Genomic DNA, 16,634 nt, shown 5'->3' on the forward strand with positions numbered 1-16,634 from the left:
ATGACGACGCCGGTGCACTGGGCAGATCTCCCTGACGATCTACTCCACGTGCTCTTTGTTAAGGTCGGAGGCTTGCTCCACCGCGTCCGCTTCCGCGGTATGCAGGTCATGGCGAGCCGCCGCGATCACGGCCAGGCACGCCGCGCTGCCCACCCTGCCATGGCTCATCTTCAACAACGGCCGGGACGACAAGTGCAACATGAGGAGGGTATACTGCTCCGAGGACGACGGATTCCTACAATTCCCGCTGCCCAAACAGCTCCGAGGACAAGAGCTTTGCGGGAGCGCATGACGACGGCTGGGTCGCTGCGCTTGGCGATGACAAACAGCTTGCGATCGTGAACCTCTTCTCCGGCGCCGAGGTGCCTCTCCACGCAAAGGACATGACGTCATTCTACGCGTACGAGAAGGTTATATTCTCAGAGTCCCCCACCTCAAGTGGCTGCATCCTCGCCACCATCACCACCCGAGCTAGTGTGGCCATCTGCAGGATTGGTTGTCCGGCCAAAAGATGGACGGCAAAAATATTTAATGGGCCGAGGCTTGTCGACATTGTATTCTACAATGAAAAACTCTATGCCCTCACCGACTTGGAGGACCTGGTCAAATTCAAAATAGGTGTAAACAAAGATGGTCGGCCGGTGGTAACTGTCGAGCTGCATATGCAAATTGGTAGCCGACCTTTCAGGTCACCAACTAACATTGTTGAGCTGCATGGCAAGCTGGCTATGGTGGTGAAACATTGTTTTTATGACAACACCTACCGCAAGCGCTTCTTCTTTCATATTTTTGTGCTTGTTGACGAATCGACGAAAGAGAACACTCCCAAGTGGGAGGAGGTAACAACCTTGGGCGATTGCGCCTTGTTTTTTGGGAGAATGTGGAGCAAGGCGTTGTGTGTGCCGGCGGCTGGGTGCGGTGGGGTGCAAAGAAGTGCCATCTACGCCGACGATGTGACGTACTTGACGAGTTTCGACGGCCATGGTGATTGTGTATTTCCTATGGGAAACGAAACCAGTGAGCACGCCATCAAATTTGTAGGACCTTATTCATGTTGTCACGTTCCATGTGGCATGTGGGTTCTCCCTCCTGATTTCTAGCTGACCAAGAGTGGTCTAGAGTATCATTCTTTTTAATTTATTCCTTATTCACAAGGTATTGATAAAGGTCAATTTATACGATAAATTGGACCATAAAAAGTGTGCCATTAGATACAATATACATTGTCACATTTTATCTGGTGGTATATATGCCATACTCGCTATTAGTTTGCAGGATATTGTGTTCGTGATATATTAAAAATATTGAATTATCCATTCCGGGCTTACTCCTGCTGCTTAATTTATGTCTCTAGCATGTGCTTTCACAATGTGTTCGACTTGTCCATCCAGATTATTTCTTGTCGACCACCAGTCGTCCGGTGTAAATATTTTAGTTTTATGTGTTGGAGTTGTGTCGAATATAGTGTACAAGATAGGTTACAGTTGGACTTGTAATTGTATTGTGTTTAGATATGATATTGAGTCGTGTCCTAATAGGACACTTGTATCCTAGGTCTCTCATATATAGTGGGGGTAGACACACGATGTAACATATGCCAACATCAGGGCCGTCTCCAGAAATTTGGGGGCCCGGGACGAAATACAAAATAGGGTCCTAAAATTTTGAAATTCGTATAACTAAAAAAGTATCCAAGGAATATCTCATATTGCACTGGCCAAATAATACCTCCTAGCTATCCAAGGAACACCTCATGCCACAGTATATATGTAAATTTGCTCGACTGCACAATATATGTAGAACTGGAACTCGATGGTTAACAATCGAACCAAATAGATTAAACATGACAAAAAGATACAAATAATAATAGGGGGTACAAAAGAATACCAAATCAATAGTTTGCTTCATCCATTCCCCCCATATGTGTAGAAACTCCATACATGCAGGTCACGAATGAAAATATGTCTTCATCTTATTTTTGCTGTAGCATGAAATAAAATTGATATAAAAATGCATCAATTCGGGTTTCATCCATACATGCACACATTTTTTAGTTCTAAATTACTCTGTAGTTAATTGTTCAAAGACATCAGTTTATAAATCAACACATACAACATGTCAGTTCAAACTTCCAATTGTTCTCTGCCTCTCTCGGTCCAAAAAATCACTAAATTACTCATTGATTAGTTGCCGAGGCGACGAGCAGCACCTGTGTTTCTCGTCTTTGGAGGGGCAGCAAGTCTTCGGAGTAGAGGAGACAAGGCCAGCGCCCGGCGACCAGGTGGAGGACACGGGAATCACTACCGCTAGTGCAAGCACGGATTAGCTAGTAGGCGGAGGTAGACTGGGGGAGAGCGGCCGGCGGCGGCGATCTGCAGAAGACCAACGCTGGTTTATTCATTGCACGGTGGCATGGGAGATCGCGAGAGAGGCGGCGCGCGTAGGGGAGCGGGGAGCTGGGAAGGGTCACGGGCTCACGGCCCTAGGGCTCAAGCTGGAGCGGGCGCGGCACATGCAGTTTAGTACTTCGCATTTTTCTTCAATCAGGGGCCCCACAATTTTGGGGGCCCTGTGCGGTCGGCCACTTTGGCCCCCCTCATCGACGGGCCTGGCCAACATAATAGCACAGGAGCCGGCGGCGTGTGCAGGCGCCCGGATGGCCGGTGTGAGGTATTGTGACGGTGTCACGGGGAGGAGTGCCCGTAGTCAGGCTCCGGGGATGTAGCCATATCGGTGAACCTCGTTAACAAATCTCGGTGTCATGCTCGTGTGATTGCTTGGTCCTCGGATGATCGACGGTATGCCTCGGATTTATTCTAACAAGTGGTATCATGAGCTAGGTTGTTCGGAGATCGCGGATTTTTGATTTAGAGGAAGGATCGAAACTGAGATGCAGCCGGCCATCGGTGTGGTTCTCAGCGTGATCGGAAAAAAGCAATCAGAAGAGTTACGCTGAATGATCTCGGCGAGTTGCGGCGATCAACAACAGGCGAGTATACGCGTGGCCGTGGCTGCGGGGCGCGGCAGCGGAACGCGTGCGCACGCGGGATGTGCGGCAATCGATCAGATGTATCGCGGTGGATCGGGCGAGCATCAGGGAGCGCAAGTACGTGCTCGTGGGATCGTCTGGCAAGCTGGGAGGCTGGCCTTGTGCAGGCCAAGGCCCACGTGTGGGCACTATGAAGCAGATGGGCCAGCTGGATGCGTGCAGTCGAACTGAGATTTGTTTTGGACAAAAAGAGGACCGAGTCCTCATGTACGTCACGGCAACAGGTTGATTTGACCGGAAGGAAAATCCATCAGGCTGCTGCCAATGTGACTTCCAGGAAACAGCGCCATCACCAAGTGTAAAAACATAAGTCTTGCAAGCAGACCATCTTAACGAGGTCAACTATGGAAGCAGAACTCACAGCATTAGACACTGCCACTGTTGAAGCAGAGTGGCTTCGTGAACTCTTGATGGACTTACCTATAGTTGAAAAACCAATACCCCCTATCCTGATGAACTGTGATAATCAAACTGTGATCGTCAAGATAAAAAGTTCTAAGGACAATATGAAGTCCTCAAGGCATGTGAAGAGGAGACTAAAATCTGTCAGAAAATTGAGGAACTCCGGAGTTATTACGTTGGATTATATCCAAACATCGAAAAACTTGGCAGATCCCTTCACAAAGGGTCTATCACGTAATGTGATAGATAATGCATCGATGGAGATGGGTTTGAGACCCACCGCATGAGTTGTCCATAGTGGTAACCCACTCTATGTGATCGGAGATCCCGTGAAGTAGAAGTGGGAGACAAACTGTTGGTCGGCTGGGAGGAGAGTATCCCTATATTAATTATCCCACTCCGTGAAGATGCAATACTCTCCTGATCTGCATGGCAGGTTGATACTTATCTTAATATGTACAAGTGGCTTATTCGAGTAAGCATAGATGTTGTCCTGCAGAACATCTTCTGAGGAACACACCTATATGAATTTGACTGTTAACGTCGCAGTCTGTGAGAATTGAGTGTTCTCTAATAAATTCATGAAAGGCCCTAGAGTATGACGTATACGCTCCACCCGCGGGGAAGCCTTGCGGCAGCCCAGTATCGGTCAAGAATTTGTGTGAAACTAGTTTCACAGAAAACTTGTAGTTCAAGGCATAGTCCACTATTCAAGTTGTGATCTAGTGTAGCATAAATTTCTAAGTGGAAGTTCATCTTCACAGTCTCCACTAAGCACCGATATATAAAACAATGTTTTGGAACTAAATGATGAGATGTACCAATGAGACTTTGTGGGGGATTGTTGGAATTTTGTTAGTAGGCCTTTGGCCCAAAGCCCAACTAAAATTCTGAAATTCTCTTGGCCCATTCATGCACACATGTGAGTGGAGTGAGTGAGGCTAAAGTTTAGTCCCACCCCGGAAGTTGAGAGAGAGTGGCACCTCTTTATAAGGTGAGCTCTTCTACCACTTGTATGAGCATGAGAAGAGGAGACCTACACGCGCGCTCCTCCTCCTCGCTCGCCTCGCCAGGCCACGCCTCGCCTCGTCACGACGCGCCGCGGGTTGCGGGATTGAGCCGAGCCGAGGACAGAGCTATGCACGTTGTCTATATTTTTGCTGCATGGGAAAATTAATGAGTCATTAATTAATAATTAATGGATGCGTTAATTACTGAACCGTTCTCGATTCTTTTGGATCGTGACGACTCGAACGTGGGGTTTACTCCCACAACCTACCCGGCCCGCACTATATTGTCAGGCAGATGTCTACCCTAGCCGCCGCCGCTTCGTATGGTTTCCCACCACCGTTCCAGATCATTGCGCTGCCAAGCAAGTCTTCTCCATCCCTCCTTCCGGCGTGCACTGCGAGAAGGGACAGCAGGCCTCCGGAACCCCGCCTCTCGTGATCCTGTACGGGAGAGGGGCGATCACGTTTTTGGGGAGCGCACTCGCGCGACTGCTGGCAGTGACGACTTCGCGAACGACGACTAATTCCCCGACCTTAGCAACCTCGTCCTCGACGACATGGGCGACAACGTCAACGCCGGCGGTGCTGCACCCGCTGCACCGTATGTGATTCTATCCTTCCTGTTCGAGATCGTGGTAGAATTCATGCTTCTAGTATGTGCCCTAGATGTGATATGTTCATCTGCTATGCTAGTTCGCATGATTAGTTTAATCTCTGCTGCTGTGGTCATGATTTATCTTCTTTTTATTCAGATTAAATCTCGTAGTAATTTGCTCATATTTCCAACAATCCAAAAACCTGATTATAGGCAATTTACTCCGAGTGGTTTTGCTGCGCATCTGAAGCCGCCTGCCTTTAAGGGGGCGCAATATAAGAGGTGGCGCACGAGAGAAGTCTACTGGTTTTAGACCATGGGCTGCTATGATGGCACCAAGGGCAAGCCTGAGGGCGATCTTAATCCAGCACAGCTGGAAGCTTTTGAGAATATCGATACCCTCTTTAAAGGCGCTCTTCTGAGTGTTCTTGATGACTCCATTGTGGATTCGTATATGTCGTTTGACAACGGCTAGGACATGTGGACTGCGTTCGAGGCCAAGTTTGGTGCCTCGGACGCCGGCAACGAGTTGTACGTCATGGAGCAATTCTATGACTACAAGATGACTGATGAGCGCCCTGTTGTACAGCAGGCTCATGAGATACAGTCGATCGCAAAAGAACTTGAGTACTTCAAGTGTGTGTTGCCGGACAAATTTGTTGCCGGAGGCATCATTGCCAAGCTTCCACCTTCGTGGAACAATTTTGCTACTTCCCTGAAACACAAGAGACAGGAGTTTTCCGTTGCGGATCTCATTGGTACTCTTGATGTTGAAGAGAAGGCGAGAGCAAAGGACACACATGCTCGAGTTGCTGAGGGAGGTTCTAGTGCCCACATGGTACAGAAGAAGAACTCCCAGCCCAACAAGTTCAAAAACAATAAGAACAAAACTCAGGGCAAAGGCAAGTTTGATACAAAGAACAAGCCATCACATTCTACCAACTTCAAGAAGAATTCTCATAAGAAGGGGAAGGGACTTTGCCATGTCTGCGGTGATCCTAATCACTGGACTCCGAAGTGTCCTAACCGCTTTGAGGAGCGCGAACATGAGAAGAGCGGCAAGTCCGCTAATGTTGTCATCGGTGATACTGATATGAAGGAATCAGGGTACGGTATTTTTCCTACCATCCTTTTAGTATTTCAATCCCCTGATTGGTTAATTAACACCGGTGCCAATGTACATGTTTGTGCTAACGCCTCCATGTTTTCTTCTTACCAGGCAACAGGGACTTCACCCGTGCTGATGGGGAACGGGTCACATGCCATCATTCGAGGTGTTGGTACGGTCGATCTGAAGTTTACTTCGGGAAAGACTGTGCGTCTGAAGGATGTTCATCATGTGCCGTCCATCAATAAAAATCTTGTTAGCGGTTCCCGTTTATGTCGAGATGGTTTTAAGTTGGTTTTCGAATCCAATAAAATTGTAATTTCTAAGTGTGGACAATTTGTTGGAAAAGGCTATGAGTGCGGAGGCTTGTTCCGCCTATCTTTGTCAGATATTTGCACTAAAGTTATTAATAATGTTTGCCACAATAATGAGTCTGATATTTGGCATTCATGACTCTATCATATTAACTTTGGTTGCATGACGCGGTTAGCCAATATGAATTTAATTCCAAAAATCTCTACTGTCAAAGGCTCCAAGTGCCAAGTATGTGTGCAAGCTAAGCAACCTCGCAAGTCCCATAAGACTGCAGAGGCAAGAGACTTGGCGCCACTAGAGCTTATACATTCTGATCTTTGTGAGATGAATGGCGTGTTGACAAAAGGTGGAAAGAGATACTTCATGACGTTGATTGATGACTCCACTAGATATTGTTATGTGTATCTTCTGAAATCAAAAGATGAGGCTTTGACTTTGTTTAAAAACTATAAAGCTGAGGCAGAGAACCAACTTGATCGAAAAATTAAACGGCTTAGGTCCGATCATGGTGGAGAGTATTTTTCCAATGAATTTGATCTGCTTTGTGCGGAACATGGTATAATCCATGAGAGGACGCTTCCTTACTCACCCCAGTCAAATGGGGTAGCCGAAAGAAAGAACCGAACTCTAACTGATATGGTTAACACCATGTTAGACACTTCGGGTCTATCCAAGGAATGGTGGGGGGAGGCACTAATGACTGCGTGTCATGTCCTAAACCGAGTTTCCACAAAGCATAAGACCATGACTCCATTTGAGGAATGGGAAAGGAAAAGGTTGAAACTCTCTTACCTATGTACTTGGGGTTGTTTGGCGAAAGTCAATATACCAATTCCCAAGAAGCGCAAGCTTGGACCAAAAACCGTGGATTGTGTTCTTCTGGGCTATGCTTTTCATAGCATCGGCTATAGATTTTTGATAATAAAATCTGAGGTATCCGACATGCATGTTGGTACAATTATGGAATCAAATGATGCAACTTTCTTTGAGGACATATTTCCTATGAAGGATATGTCGAGTTCATCAAATCAGGAGATACCTACTCCATCTAGTGAGGAATTCACTGTAATTCCTGAACCCACCATTGCGACGGAACACGTTGAGAATCCTGTTGAGGGTAACAATGGAACTCCTGTGAGGAGTAAGAGACAGAGGACTGCAAAGTCTTTTGGTGATGATTTCATTGTGTACCTCATGGATGACACACCCAGGACTATTTCAGAAGCCTATGCATCTCCTGATGCTGACTACTGGAAGGAAGCTGTACGTAGCGAGATGGATTCCATCTTAGCTAACGGTACCTGGGAGATCACTGACCGTCCTTATGGGTGCAAACCTGTAGGATGTAAGTAGGTGTTCAAGAAGAAGCTTAGACCTGATGGTACGATTGAAAAGTACAAAGCACGGCTTGTGGCCAAGGGTTATACCCAGAAAGAAGGTGAAGACTTCTTTGATACTTACTCACCCGTGGCTAGACTGGCCACAATTCGGGTGCTACTATCACTGGCTGCCTCACATGTGTGCATGAATGGGCTAAGAGAATTTCAGAATTTTAGTTGGGCTTTGGGCCAAAGGCCTACTAGCAAAATTCCAACATGGGTTATGGCAGATACGGTTGAAAGATTGTGGGCACAACGGAGATGCTTGAAGGTGTTGCGGGAAATCATGTGAGCTAAGATGGAATTATCATGAGATGGATGGAAATTCACGGAAGATGATTTGGGAGCCTCGAAGCGTGTCGTTGCAGTCCAACAAGTTCCACTAGGTCAGGCTGGACAGTTTGATGGATCGACGCAAATCGGTTGGTACAGAAGACGGTGGTGAGATTAGCGGCGACGCCATAGGAGCGTGATGCTGATGGTGACCGACTTCTGGGCATGGACACATGTGGCGCAGGCCCCGATGGTTTGTGTGGCTTCGTCAAGACTATGGCGCGGGGTTGATTCAAGACGGTGCACATGAGAGCTTGGAGTCGACGGGGCGCGGGGTGACACGTACAACCACCATGGAGTCATGTTGAAGGTGGAGCTGGATTGAGGGGCTACGGCGTAAGTGCACAGAGAGTCGAAGCCTATTCAGCAAGAAAAAAAAAGCGAGTGACATGCAGTTCGGACTGGAGCCCAGTGGTCTGATGGAAGCGTGAAACTCGTCATCGGTCGGTGATAATCGGTGATACTCTGCAGTGGGGGTTGAGTGGTGTGGGTTTGCGACCCTTGAGACTCGACCGGGACAGCGGAGGCTCAACGCGGTAATAGCGGCGAGGTGTGCGGTTAGCACGGGGGTGCATGGAGACGGACCAGGGCTCTGGTGGTCATACATGTGATGAGACAACTGTGAATTTGACTCGGGATGACTACAAGCGACGGTGAAATTCCTTCAAGTTTCAGACAGGCGGTCAAGAAAGGAGCGGTGATGTTGAGTTCAGGTAACTCTTATGTGTGACACCCAATATGTGAGTTGTTCACTTTCACGCAGGTCAGTGATTTGTGTGTGATGGTGTTGGACTGATACTCTGGAAGTTGGGAGCGCAAACTAGAGTAATGTGGAACTTAATTTCACTCGAGTGTTGACTGTGGTCAAGAAAAGAAGGAACTACAAGTTGCAGGTGGAGTCATATGGAGTCTTTGGAGTACCAGCGATACTCATGGGATAAGCTCAAGTCCAATGTACATGGAAGTTTGACGCATGGACAAATCCAGGGTCATGGAGTATATTCGCCAAGATGGAGTTTGTTGGAGTTGTCTCGAATATAGTGTAGAAGATAGGTTACAGTTGGACTTGTAGTTGTATTGTGTTTAGATAGGATATGAAGTCGTGTCCTAATAGGACACATGTAGGGGTAGACACACGATGTAACCTATGCCAACATAATAGCACAGGCGCACAAGGGGGAGCCGGCGGTGCGTGCCGGCGCCCGGGTGGCCGGTGTGCGGTATTGTGACGGTGTCACGTGGAGGAGCGCCCGTATTAGGCCCCGGGGATGTAGCCATATCGGTAAACCTCGTTAACAAGTCTCGATATCGTGCTTGTGTGATTGCTTGGTCCTCAGATAATCGATCATATGCCTCGGATTTATTCTAACATTACGGTAAACTGACATCCACACCAATGATTCTAGAATAGTTGTGAAGTGCATACTTATTCATTACTATATGACATCAGGCATTATTAATTTGACTTGTTCACAAATTAACCACCCAGCAGTAGATGGGAAATTACGTATGTTGACATGTGATTAATTAGTTCCACTGTCGAGTAAATCATCAGGGACATGCAGGCAAGCTCTGTCGAATCGAAACACAACAGGGCCGTTGTTGGAGGGGGCTTCGAACCTGAGCACAACAAAAGTCTTGTTGCAAAGGGATGAGATCGGATGACTGTTATGCTCTCGATCCAATGGTTGCTGAGCCGGTCCTCACCGATCCAACGCATAGCGTCCGTAAAAAAAAAGAGCACCGAAAAGGGCACGCACAGACTAGACTACGCCATGCAATGCAGTGCAAACCCGGCTCGCACACAAGCAATGCAACTACACCAGTTGTACGTAGAGAAATAAACTTAGCTGGATTATGGAAACAAAATAACCTGACCATAAAAGCAACCGACCATATCATCTAAGGCAAGATAGTTTTTCTTTTCGGGAAAACTTTCGATCTACTCCCTCCGGCCCATAATATAACAATGTTTTTTACACTATAGTGTTAAAAACGTTGTTATATTATGTGCCGGAGGGAGTATTTATCATCTGTCAAGGTAGTGTAAAAAACATTAAAGTAAAAATTACATCGAGATTAAGCTGTAGTTGGAAGTCATGGACACCCCACGACGGGCTTGTGCGGCTTCCGTCGTGCCCTACGATCCACTGGTGTCACCGTGTGCATGCAACCAATTTTGCCATGTCCGCCCTGTGAACTCCGTCGCTCGTCCAGACATCAGCTTAATTCCTACCCCGTCCTGTTGAATGACACAATGAACAAGAATAAATGGTGTGGCAAGGGGCACCTTTGCATGTTGAGGACGCACACCTAACCGCCGCCTCCAAAAACCCTAGCTTTCTGCCTCCCACCGGCGCTGGCGCCAGTCCATCCCGTCTCCGGTGGCCCTATGACCATGGAGGCGGAGTGGATCTCGGCCCTTGCCGGTGGGAGGGCTTCATTTTTAAATCTTTTTTCAAGCTTTGTTAGGGTTTGTGTCCTTCTCAGAAAGGCGAGACGGTGGCGGCTCCCTGAAGATGGAATAAAAGTCTCCCTGCCTAGCCTCCGATGATGCGTCTTGCATCGTTGGTGGATGTGTGGAGTTGTGTCTCCGGCGGATCTGCCTTTGGTGGATTTGCTCGGATCTGTTCGTCGTTCGTCTTCGTTCATGTGTTTTCAGGTTGGATCTTTTTGATCTACACTCTTCATCCGCGGCGGTTGCTGTTCTGGTGCATTGGTTCTACGGGGCCTTAGCATGACGACTTCCCGACTGTCTACTACAATAAGGTTTGTCCGGCTCCGGTGAAGGAGGGGCGATGACAGCGGCGCGCCTTCGGCTCGCTTCAGTGCTTATAGTCGTCGCTAGGTGGTCTATGGATCTGAATGTAATTTTTATTATTTCTAGTGTTCGTTGTACTACCATGATTTAAGATGAATAGATTGAAAGTTTTTCCCGAAAAAAAAGAATGACACAATGAACAAGCCTGTTAATTGTTAGACGACCATGTACCATCAACGACAAATAATAACAAAAAAAAAAATAAGTGTAATTCAACGAGTTTTACCTTTCTTTGGAAACATCCAACAAGCTCAAAGGTCGTCGCAAGTTTGAGGTCAAGGATGGAAGCGGCTCGTTAACTTAGATCTACATATATTAGCCATTCAAGAGATGGAGAGAACAAAAAGGCGCGAGAGAGAGAGAGAGAGAGTGCACATACTACCTAACGATCGAGCAACTCGCCTATGAAATTTAAACCCAAATTGACATGCATCCGTACAACAAACCCGAAAATTTAGTGCAAATGGGCGACATATGCGAAGCCCGTGTAAATTCACGACTAGACTTGTGACCAGGACGAGCCGTCATTAGCAAATATTACAAGTCTAAGGTTTATCTTTGTGGTTTTGGTAGCTTGGCTGGAATGAATCCTACTCATACGACTTGTACTTTTGACGGAACCTCTATACGTGCTTTGTGACGTTATGTTTTTGTTTCTATTTCTTTTTTTTTGAAGTTCAACACGTCCTCTATTTATTCATGGTAGGCAGGGATCTCTGCCGATATAATCTCCAGGATACAATCAGGTGGCTCATGTAGCCAAACCTGACACAAATCATTCATCATACCTACCTTAGCTAAGCTATGAGCTGCACCATTTGCAGTCCTTCTAACCCAGCTCACCTTCCATCGTTGGCGAGACTCCAGCAGCAGTTTAACTTCCTCAATCAGCGGCCCCAGTGTGGACAAGTCTCTTTCTTTACTCTGAAGCTTCGACACAATTTCTTTACAGTCTGTCTCAATGTGCAGATCGGTGGCATTCACTTCATCTGCCAGCAGTACAGCACGCCGGCAAGCCTGAAGCTCCATCTTTGCCGGGTCTACGGACTGATGGAAAGAGTGGCAGGCTCCCCCTAGATAAGCCCCTGCGTCGTTTCTGAAGACCACTCCCACGCCTCCTTTGTCTCCATTTTTCGATGCGGCTCCATCAATATTCGCTTTTATCCATCCCAGATCCGGCGGCTCCCACTTCTGTATTAGGTTCAGCTTTGCACTTTTACTCTTGCGGCCATGGATGTTCTGCCATTCTTCCATAACCTTTACCACTGACCGCGCTATATCAGCCGGTTCTTCTATCCTTTTGCCATCCCGCGCATTATTCCTCGCCAGCCATAGCCCGTATACACCTTGAACCATAACTGCTTTCTCATCATCAGATGCTTCGGCAAACCAAGTCAGCAGCCATCTTGCCAGAGCACTCTGGGAGCTAGCGGACACCGGTGGGATCGCCACCGGAACTCCCAATTCCGAGTGCATGACATTCCAGAACTTTGCTGAGTGATGACAACCCCAAAACCTGTGGTAGTTTGTTTCCTCACGACCACAGGCGACGCAAAATACCCCAGCTTTAATTCTCCTCCTATGAAGCTCCGAGCCTACTGCCAGACCATTCCGAATCAAACGCCATGTGTGTGTTTTAACCTTGCCAGGAGCTACTGTATCCCACAAACTTAACCAGGATTTGTGATCTGCCACCGACGACGATGATTCCGGCCGTCCGGACTTGAGTCGTTTTTGTGTCATACGTAGGTGGTAAGCGGACCGGACGGTGAACGTACCATTTTTTGTGTAATTCCATGCCAAGTAGTCCTCCATGCCTGCAGGCCCTCCTACTGTGATCTGCAATATTTCATTTGCTTCATCCGAAGGGAACATCCGTTGAACTTTGCTTACATCCCATGAACGGCCCAGGTGATCCAGCAGATCACTAACACGGTTAATCCCATGTACGTAGTCCTGGCCCAGTGGCTTCAGGCTACCTTTCCTTGGGATCCAATTGTCATGATGTATCCTAATTCTTGACCCATCACCGATCCTCCAGATTAGTCCTTCTAGCACAAGATTTCGGCCATGCAGAATACTTTTGAAAGTGAAAGATCCTCCTCCTGGACATGTAGCGTTTAGAATTGATCCATCACTGAAATATTTAGCTTTTAGTACCCTCGCACAGAGCGACGATGGAACCTGCAAAATACGCCAAGCCTGCTTCGCTAGCAGGGCTTGGTTGAATGCTTCCGGATCACGAAACCCAAGGCCTCCTTCATGCTTCCTAGTGCACATCTTGTCCCATGCAATCCAGTGCACCTTCCTTTCACCATTCACTGCACCCCACCAGAAGTTCGAAGAGATCGATGACAGGTTCCCGCACATTTTCTTCGTGAGTTGAAAACAGCTCATGGTGAATGTTGGTGTGGATTGGAGACCAGATTTAATTAGTACCTCCCTCGCTGTGTTGGAGAGGCCTTGTCCCTTCTGTTGGGGAACGTAGCAACGAGAGGGGAGAGTATGATCTACGTACCCTTGTAGATCTCAACGGAAGCGTTGACACAACGTGGAGGAAGTAGTTGTACGTCTTCCCGATCCGACCGATCCAAGCACCGTTACTCCGGCACCTCCGAGTTCTTTAGCACACGTACAGCTCGATGACGCTCCCCGGGCTCCGATCCAGCAAAGCTTCGGGGATGAGTTCCGTCAGCACGACGGCGTGGTGACGATGATGATGTTCTACCGACGCAGGGCTTCGCCTAAGCACTACAATGATATGACCGAGGTGGAATATGGTGGAGGGGGCACCGCACACGGCTAAGGAACGATCACGAAGATCAACTTGTGTGTTCCAGGGTGCCCCCTGCCTCCGTATATAAAGGATCCAAGGGGGGGTGCGGCCGGCCCTAGAGGAGGCGCGCAGGAGGAGTCCTACTCCCACCGGGAGTAGGACTCCCCTCCCTTTCCTTGTCCAAGTAGGAGAGAGGGAAGGAGAGAAGGAAAAGGGGGGGCGCCGCCCCTGCCTCCTTGTCCAATTCGGACTAGGGGGAGAGGGGGCGCGCGGCCTGCCTTGGCAGCCCCTTCCTCTTCTCCACTTTAGGCCCATGAGGCCCATTAACCCCCCGGGGGTTCCGGTAACCCCCCGGTGCTCCGGTTTTATCCGAAACTCCTCCGGAACACTTCCGGTGTCCGAATATAGTCGTCCAATATATCAATCTTTATGTCTCGACCATTTCAAGACTCCTCGTCATGTCCGTGATCATATCCGGGACTCCGAACTAACTTCGGTACATCAAAAATGCATAAACTCATAATAACTGTCATCGTAACTTTAAGCGTGCGGACCCTACGGTTCGAGAACAATGTAGACATGACCGAGACACGTCTCCGGTCAATAACCAATAGCGGGACCTGGATGCCCATATTGGCTCCTACATATTCTACGAAGATCTTTATCGGTCAGACCGCATAACAACATACATTGTTCCTTTTGTCATCGGTATGTTACTTGCCCGAGATTCGATCGTCGGTATCCAATACCTAGTTCAATCTCGTTACCGGCAAGTCTCTTTACTCGTTCCGTAATACATCATCTCACAACTAACACATTAGTTGTAATGCTTGCAAGGCTTATGTGATGTGCATTACAGAGAGGGCCCAGAGATACCTCTCCGACAATCGGAGTGACAAATCCTAATCTCAAAATACGCCAACCCAACATGTACCTTTGGAGACACCTGTAGAGCTCCTTTATAATCACCCAGTTACGTTGTGACGTTTGGTAGCACACAAAGTGTTCCTCCGGCAAACGGGAGTTGCATAATCTCATAGTCATAGAAACATGTATAAGTCATGAAGAAAGCAATAGCAACATACTAAACGATCGGGTGCTAAGCTAATGGAATGGGTCATGTCAATCACATCATTCAACTAATGATGTGATCCCATTAATCAAATAACAACTTCTTTGTCTATGGTTAGGAAACATAACCATCTTTGATTAACGAGCTAGTCAAGTAGAGGCATACTAGTGACACTCTGTTTGTCTATGTATTCACACATGTATTATGTTTCCGGTTAATACAATTCTAGCATGAATAATAAACATTTATCATGATATAAGGAAAAAAATAATAACTTTATTATTGCCTCTAGGGCATATTTCCTTCAGTCTCCCACTTGCACTAGAGTCAATAATCTAGATTACACAGTAATGATTCTAACACCCATGGAGTCTTGGTGCTGATCATGTTTTGCTCGTGGAAGAGGCTTAGTCAATGGTTCTGCTACATTCAGATCCGTATGTATCTTGCAAATCTCTATGTCTCCCACCTGGACTAGATCCCGGATGGAATTGAAGCGTCTCTTGATGTGTTTGGTTCTCTTGTGAAATCTGGATTCCTTTGCCAAGGCAATTGCACCAGTATTGTCACAAAAGATTTTCATTGGACCCGATGCACTAGGTATGACACCTAGATCGGATATGAACTCCTTCATCCAGACTCCTTCATTTGCTGCTTCTGAAGCAGCTATGTACTCCGCTTCACATGTAGATCCCGCTACGACGCTTTGTTTAGAACTGCACCAACTGACAGCTCCACCGTTTAATGTAAACACGTATCCGGTTTGCGATTTAGAATCGTCCGGATCAGTGTCAAAGCTTGCATCAACGTAACCTTTTACGATGAGCTCTTTGTCACCTCCATATATGAGAAACATATCCTTAGTCCTTTTCAGGTATTTCAGGATGTTCTTGACCGCTGTCCAGTGATCCACTCCTGGATTACTTTGGTACCTCCCTGCTAGACTTATAGCAAGGCACACATCAGGTCTGGTACACAGCATTGCATACATGATAGAGTCTATGGCTGAAGCATAGGGAACATCTTTCATTTTCTCTCTATCTTCTGCAGTGGTCGGGCTTTGAGTCTTACTCAATTTCACACCTTGTAACACAGGCAAGAACCCTTTCTTTGCTTGATCCATTTTGAATTTTTTTCAAAACTTTGTCAAGGTATGTGCTTTGTGAAAGTCCAATTAAGCGTCTTGATCTATCTATATAGATCTTAATGCCTAATATGTAAGCAGCTTCACCGAGGTCTTTCATTGAAAAACTCTTATTCAAGTATCCCTTTATGCTATCCAGAAATTCTGTATCATTTCCAATCAGTAATATGTCATCCACATATAATATCGGAAATGCTACAGAGCTCCCACTCATTTTCTTGTAAATACAGGCTTCTCCAAAAGTCTGTATAAAACCAAATGCTTTGATCACACTATCAAAGCGTTTATTCCAACTCCGAGAGGCTTGCACCAGTCCATAAATGGATCGCTGGAGCTTGCACACTTTGTTAGCTCCCTTTGGATCGACAAAACCTTCTGGTTGCATCAGATACAACTCTTCTTCCAGAAATCCATTCAGGAATGCAGTTTTGACATCCATCTGCCAAATTTCAAAATCATAAAATGCGGAAATTGCTAACATGATTCGGACAGACTTAAGCATCGCTACGGGTGAGAAGGTCTCATCGTAGTCAATCCCTTGAACTTGCCAAAAACCTTTTGCGACAAGTCAAGCTTTGTAGATAGTAATATTACCGTCAGCGTCAATCTTCTTCTTGAAGATCCATTTAT

General features: G+C 47.0%; 1 pseudogene; it reads left to right on the top strand.

Moving 5' to 3' along the window:
* LOC147967058 (F-box protein At3g56470-like) lies at positions 1-1,100 on the top strand (annotated as a pseudogene).
* The last annotated feature ends 15,534 nt before the right edge of the window (positions 1,101-16,634 follow it).

Source organism: Triticum urartu, chromosome 6A, assembly GCF_056163025.1.
Source record: "Triticum urartu cultivar PI428250 chromosome 6A, HENAU_Tu73, whole genome shotgun sequence".
In the NCBI taxonomy this organism is placed as follows: Eukaryota; Viridiplantae; Streptophyta; class Magnoliopsida; order Poales; family Poaceae; genus Triticum; species Triticum urartu.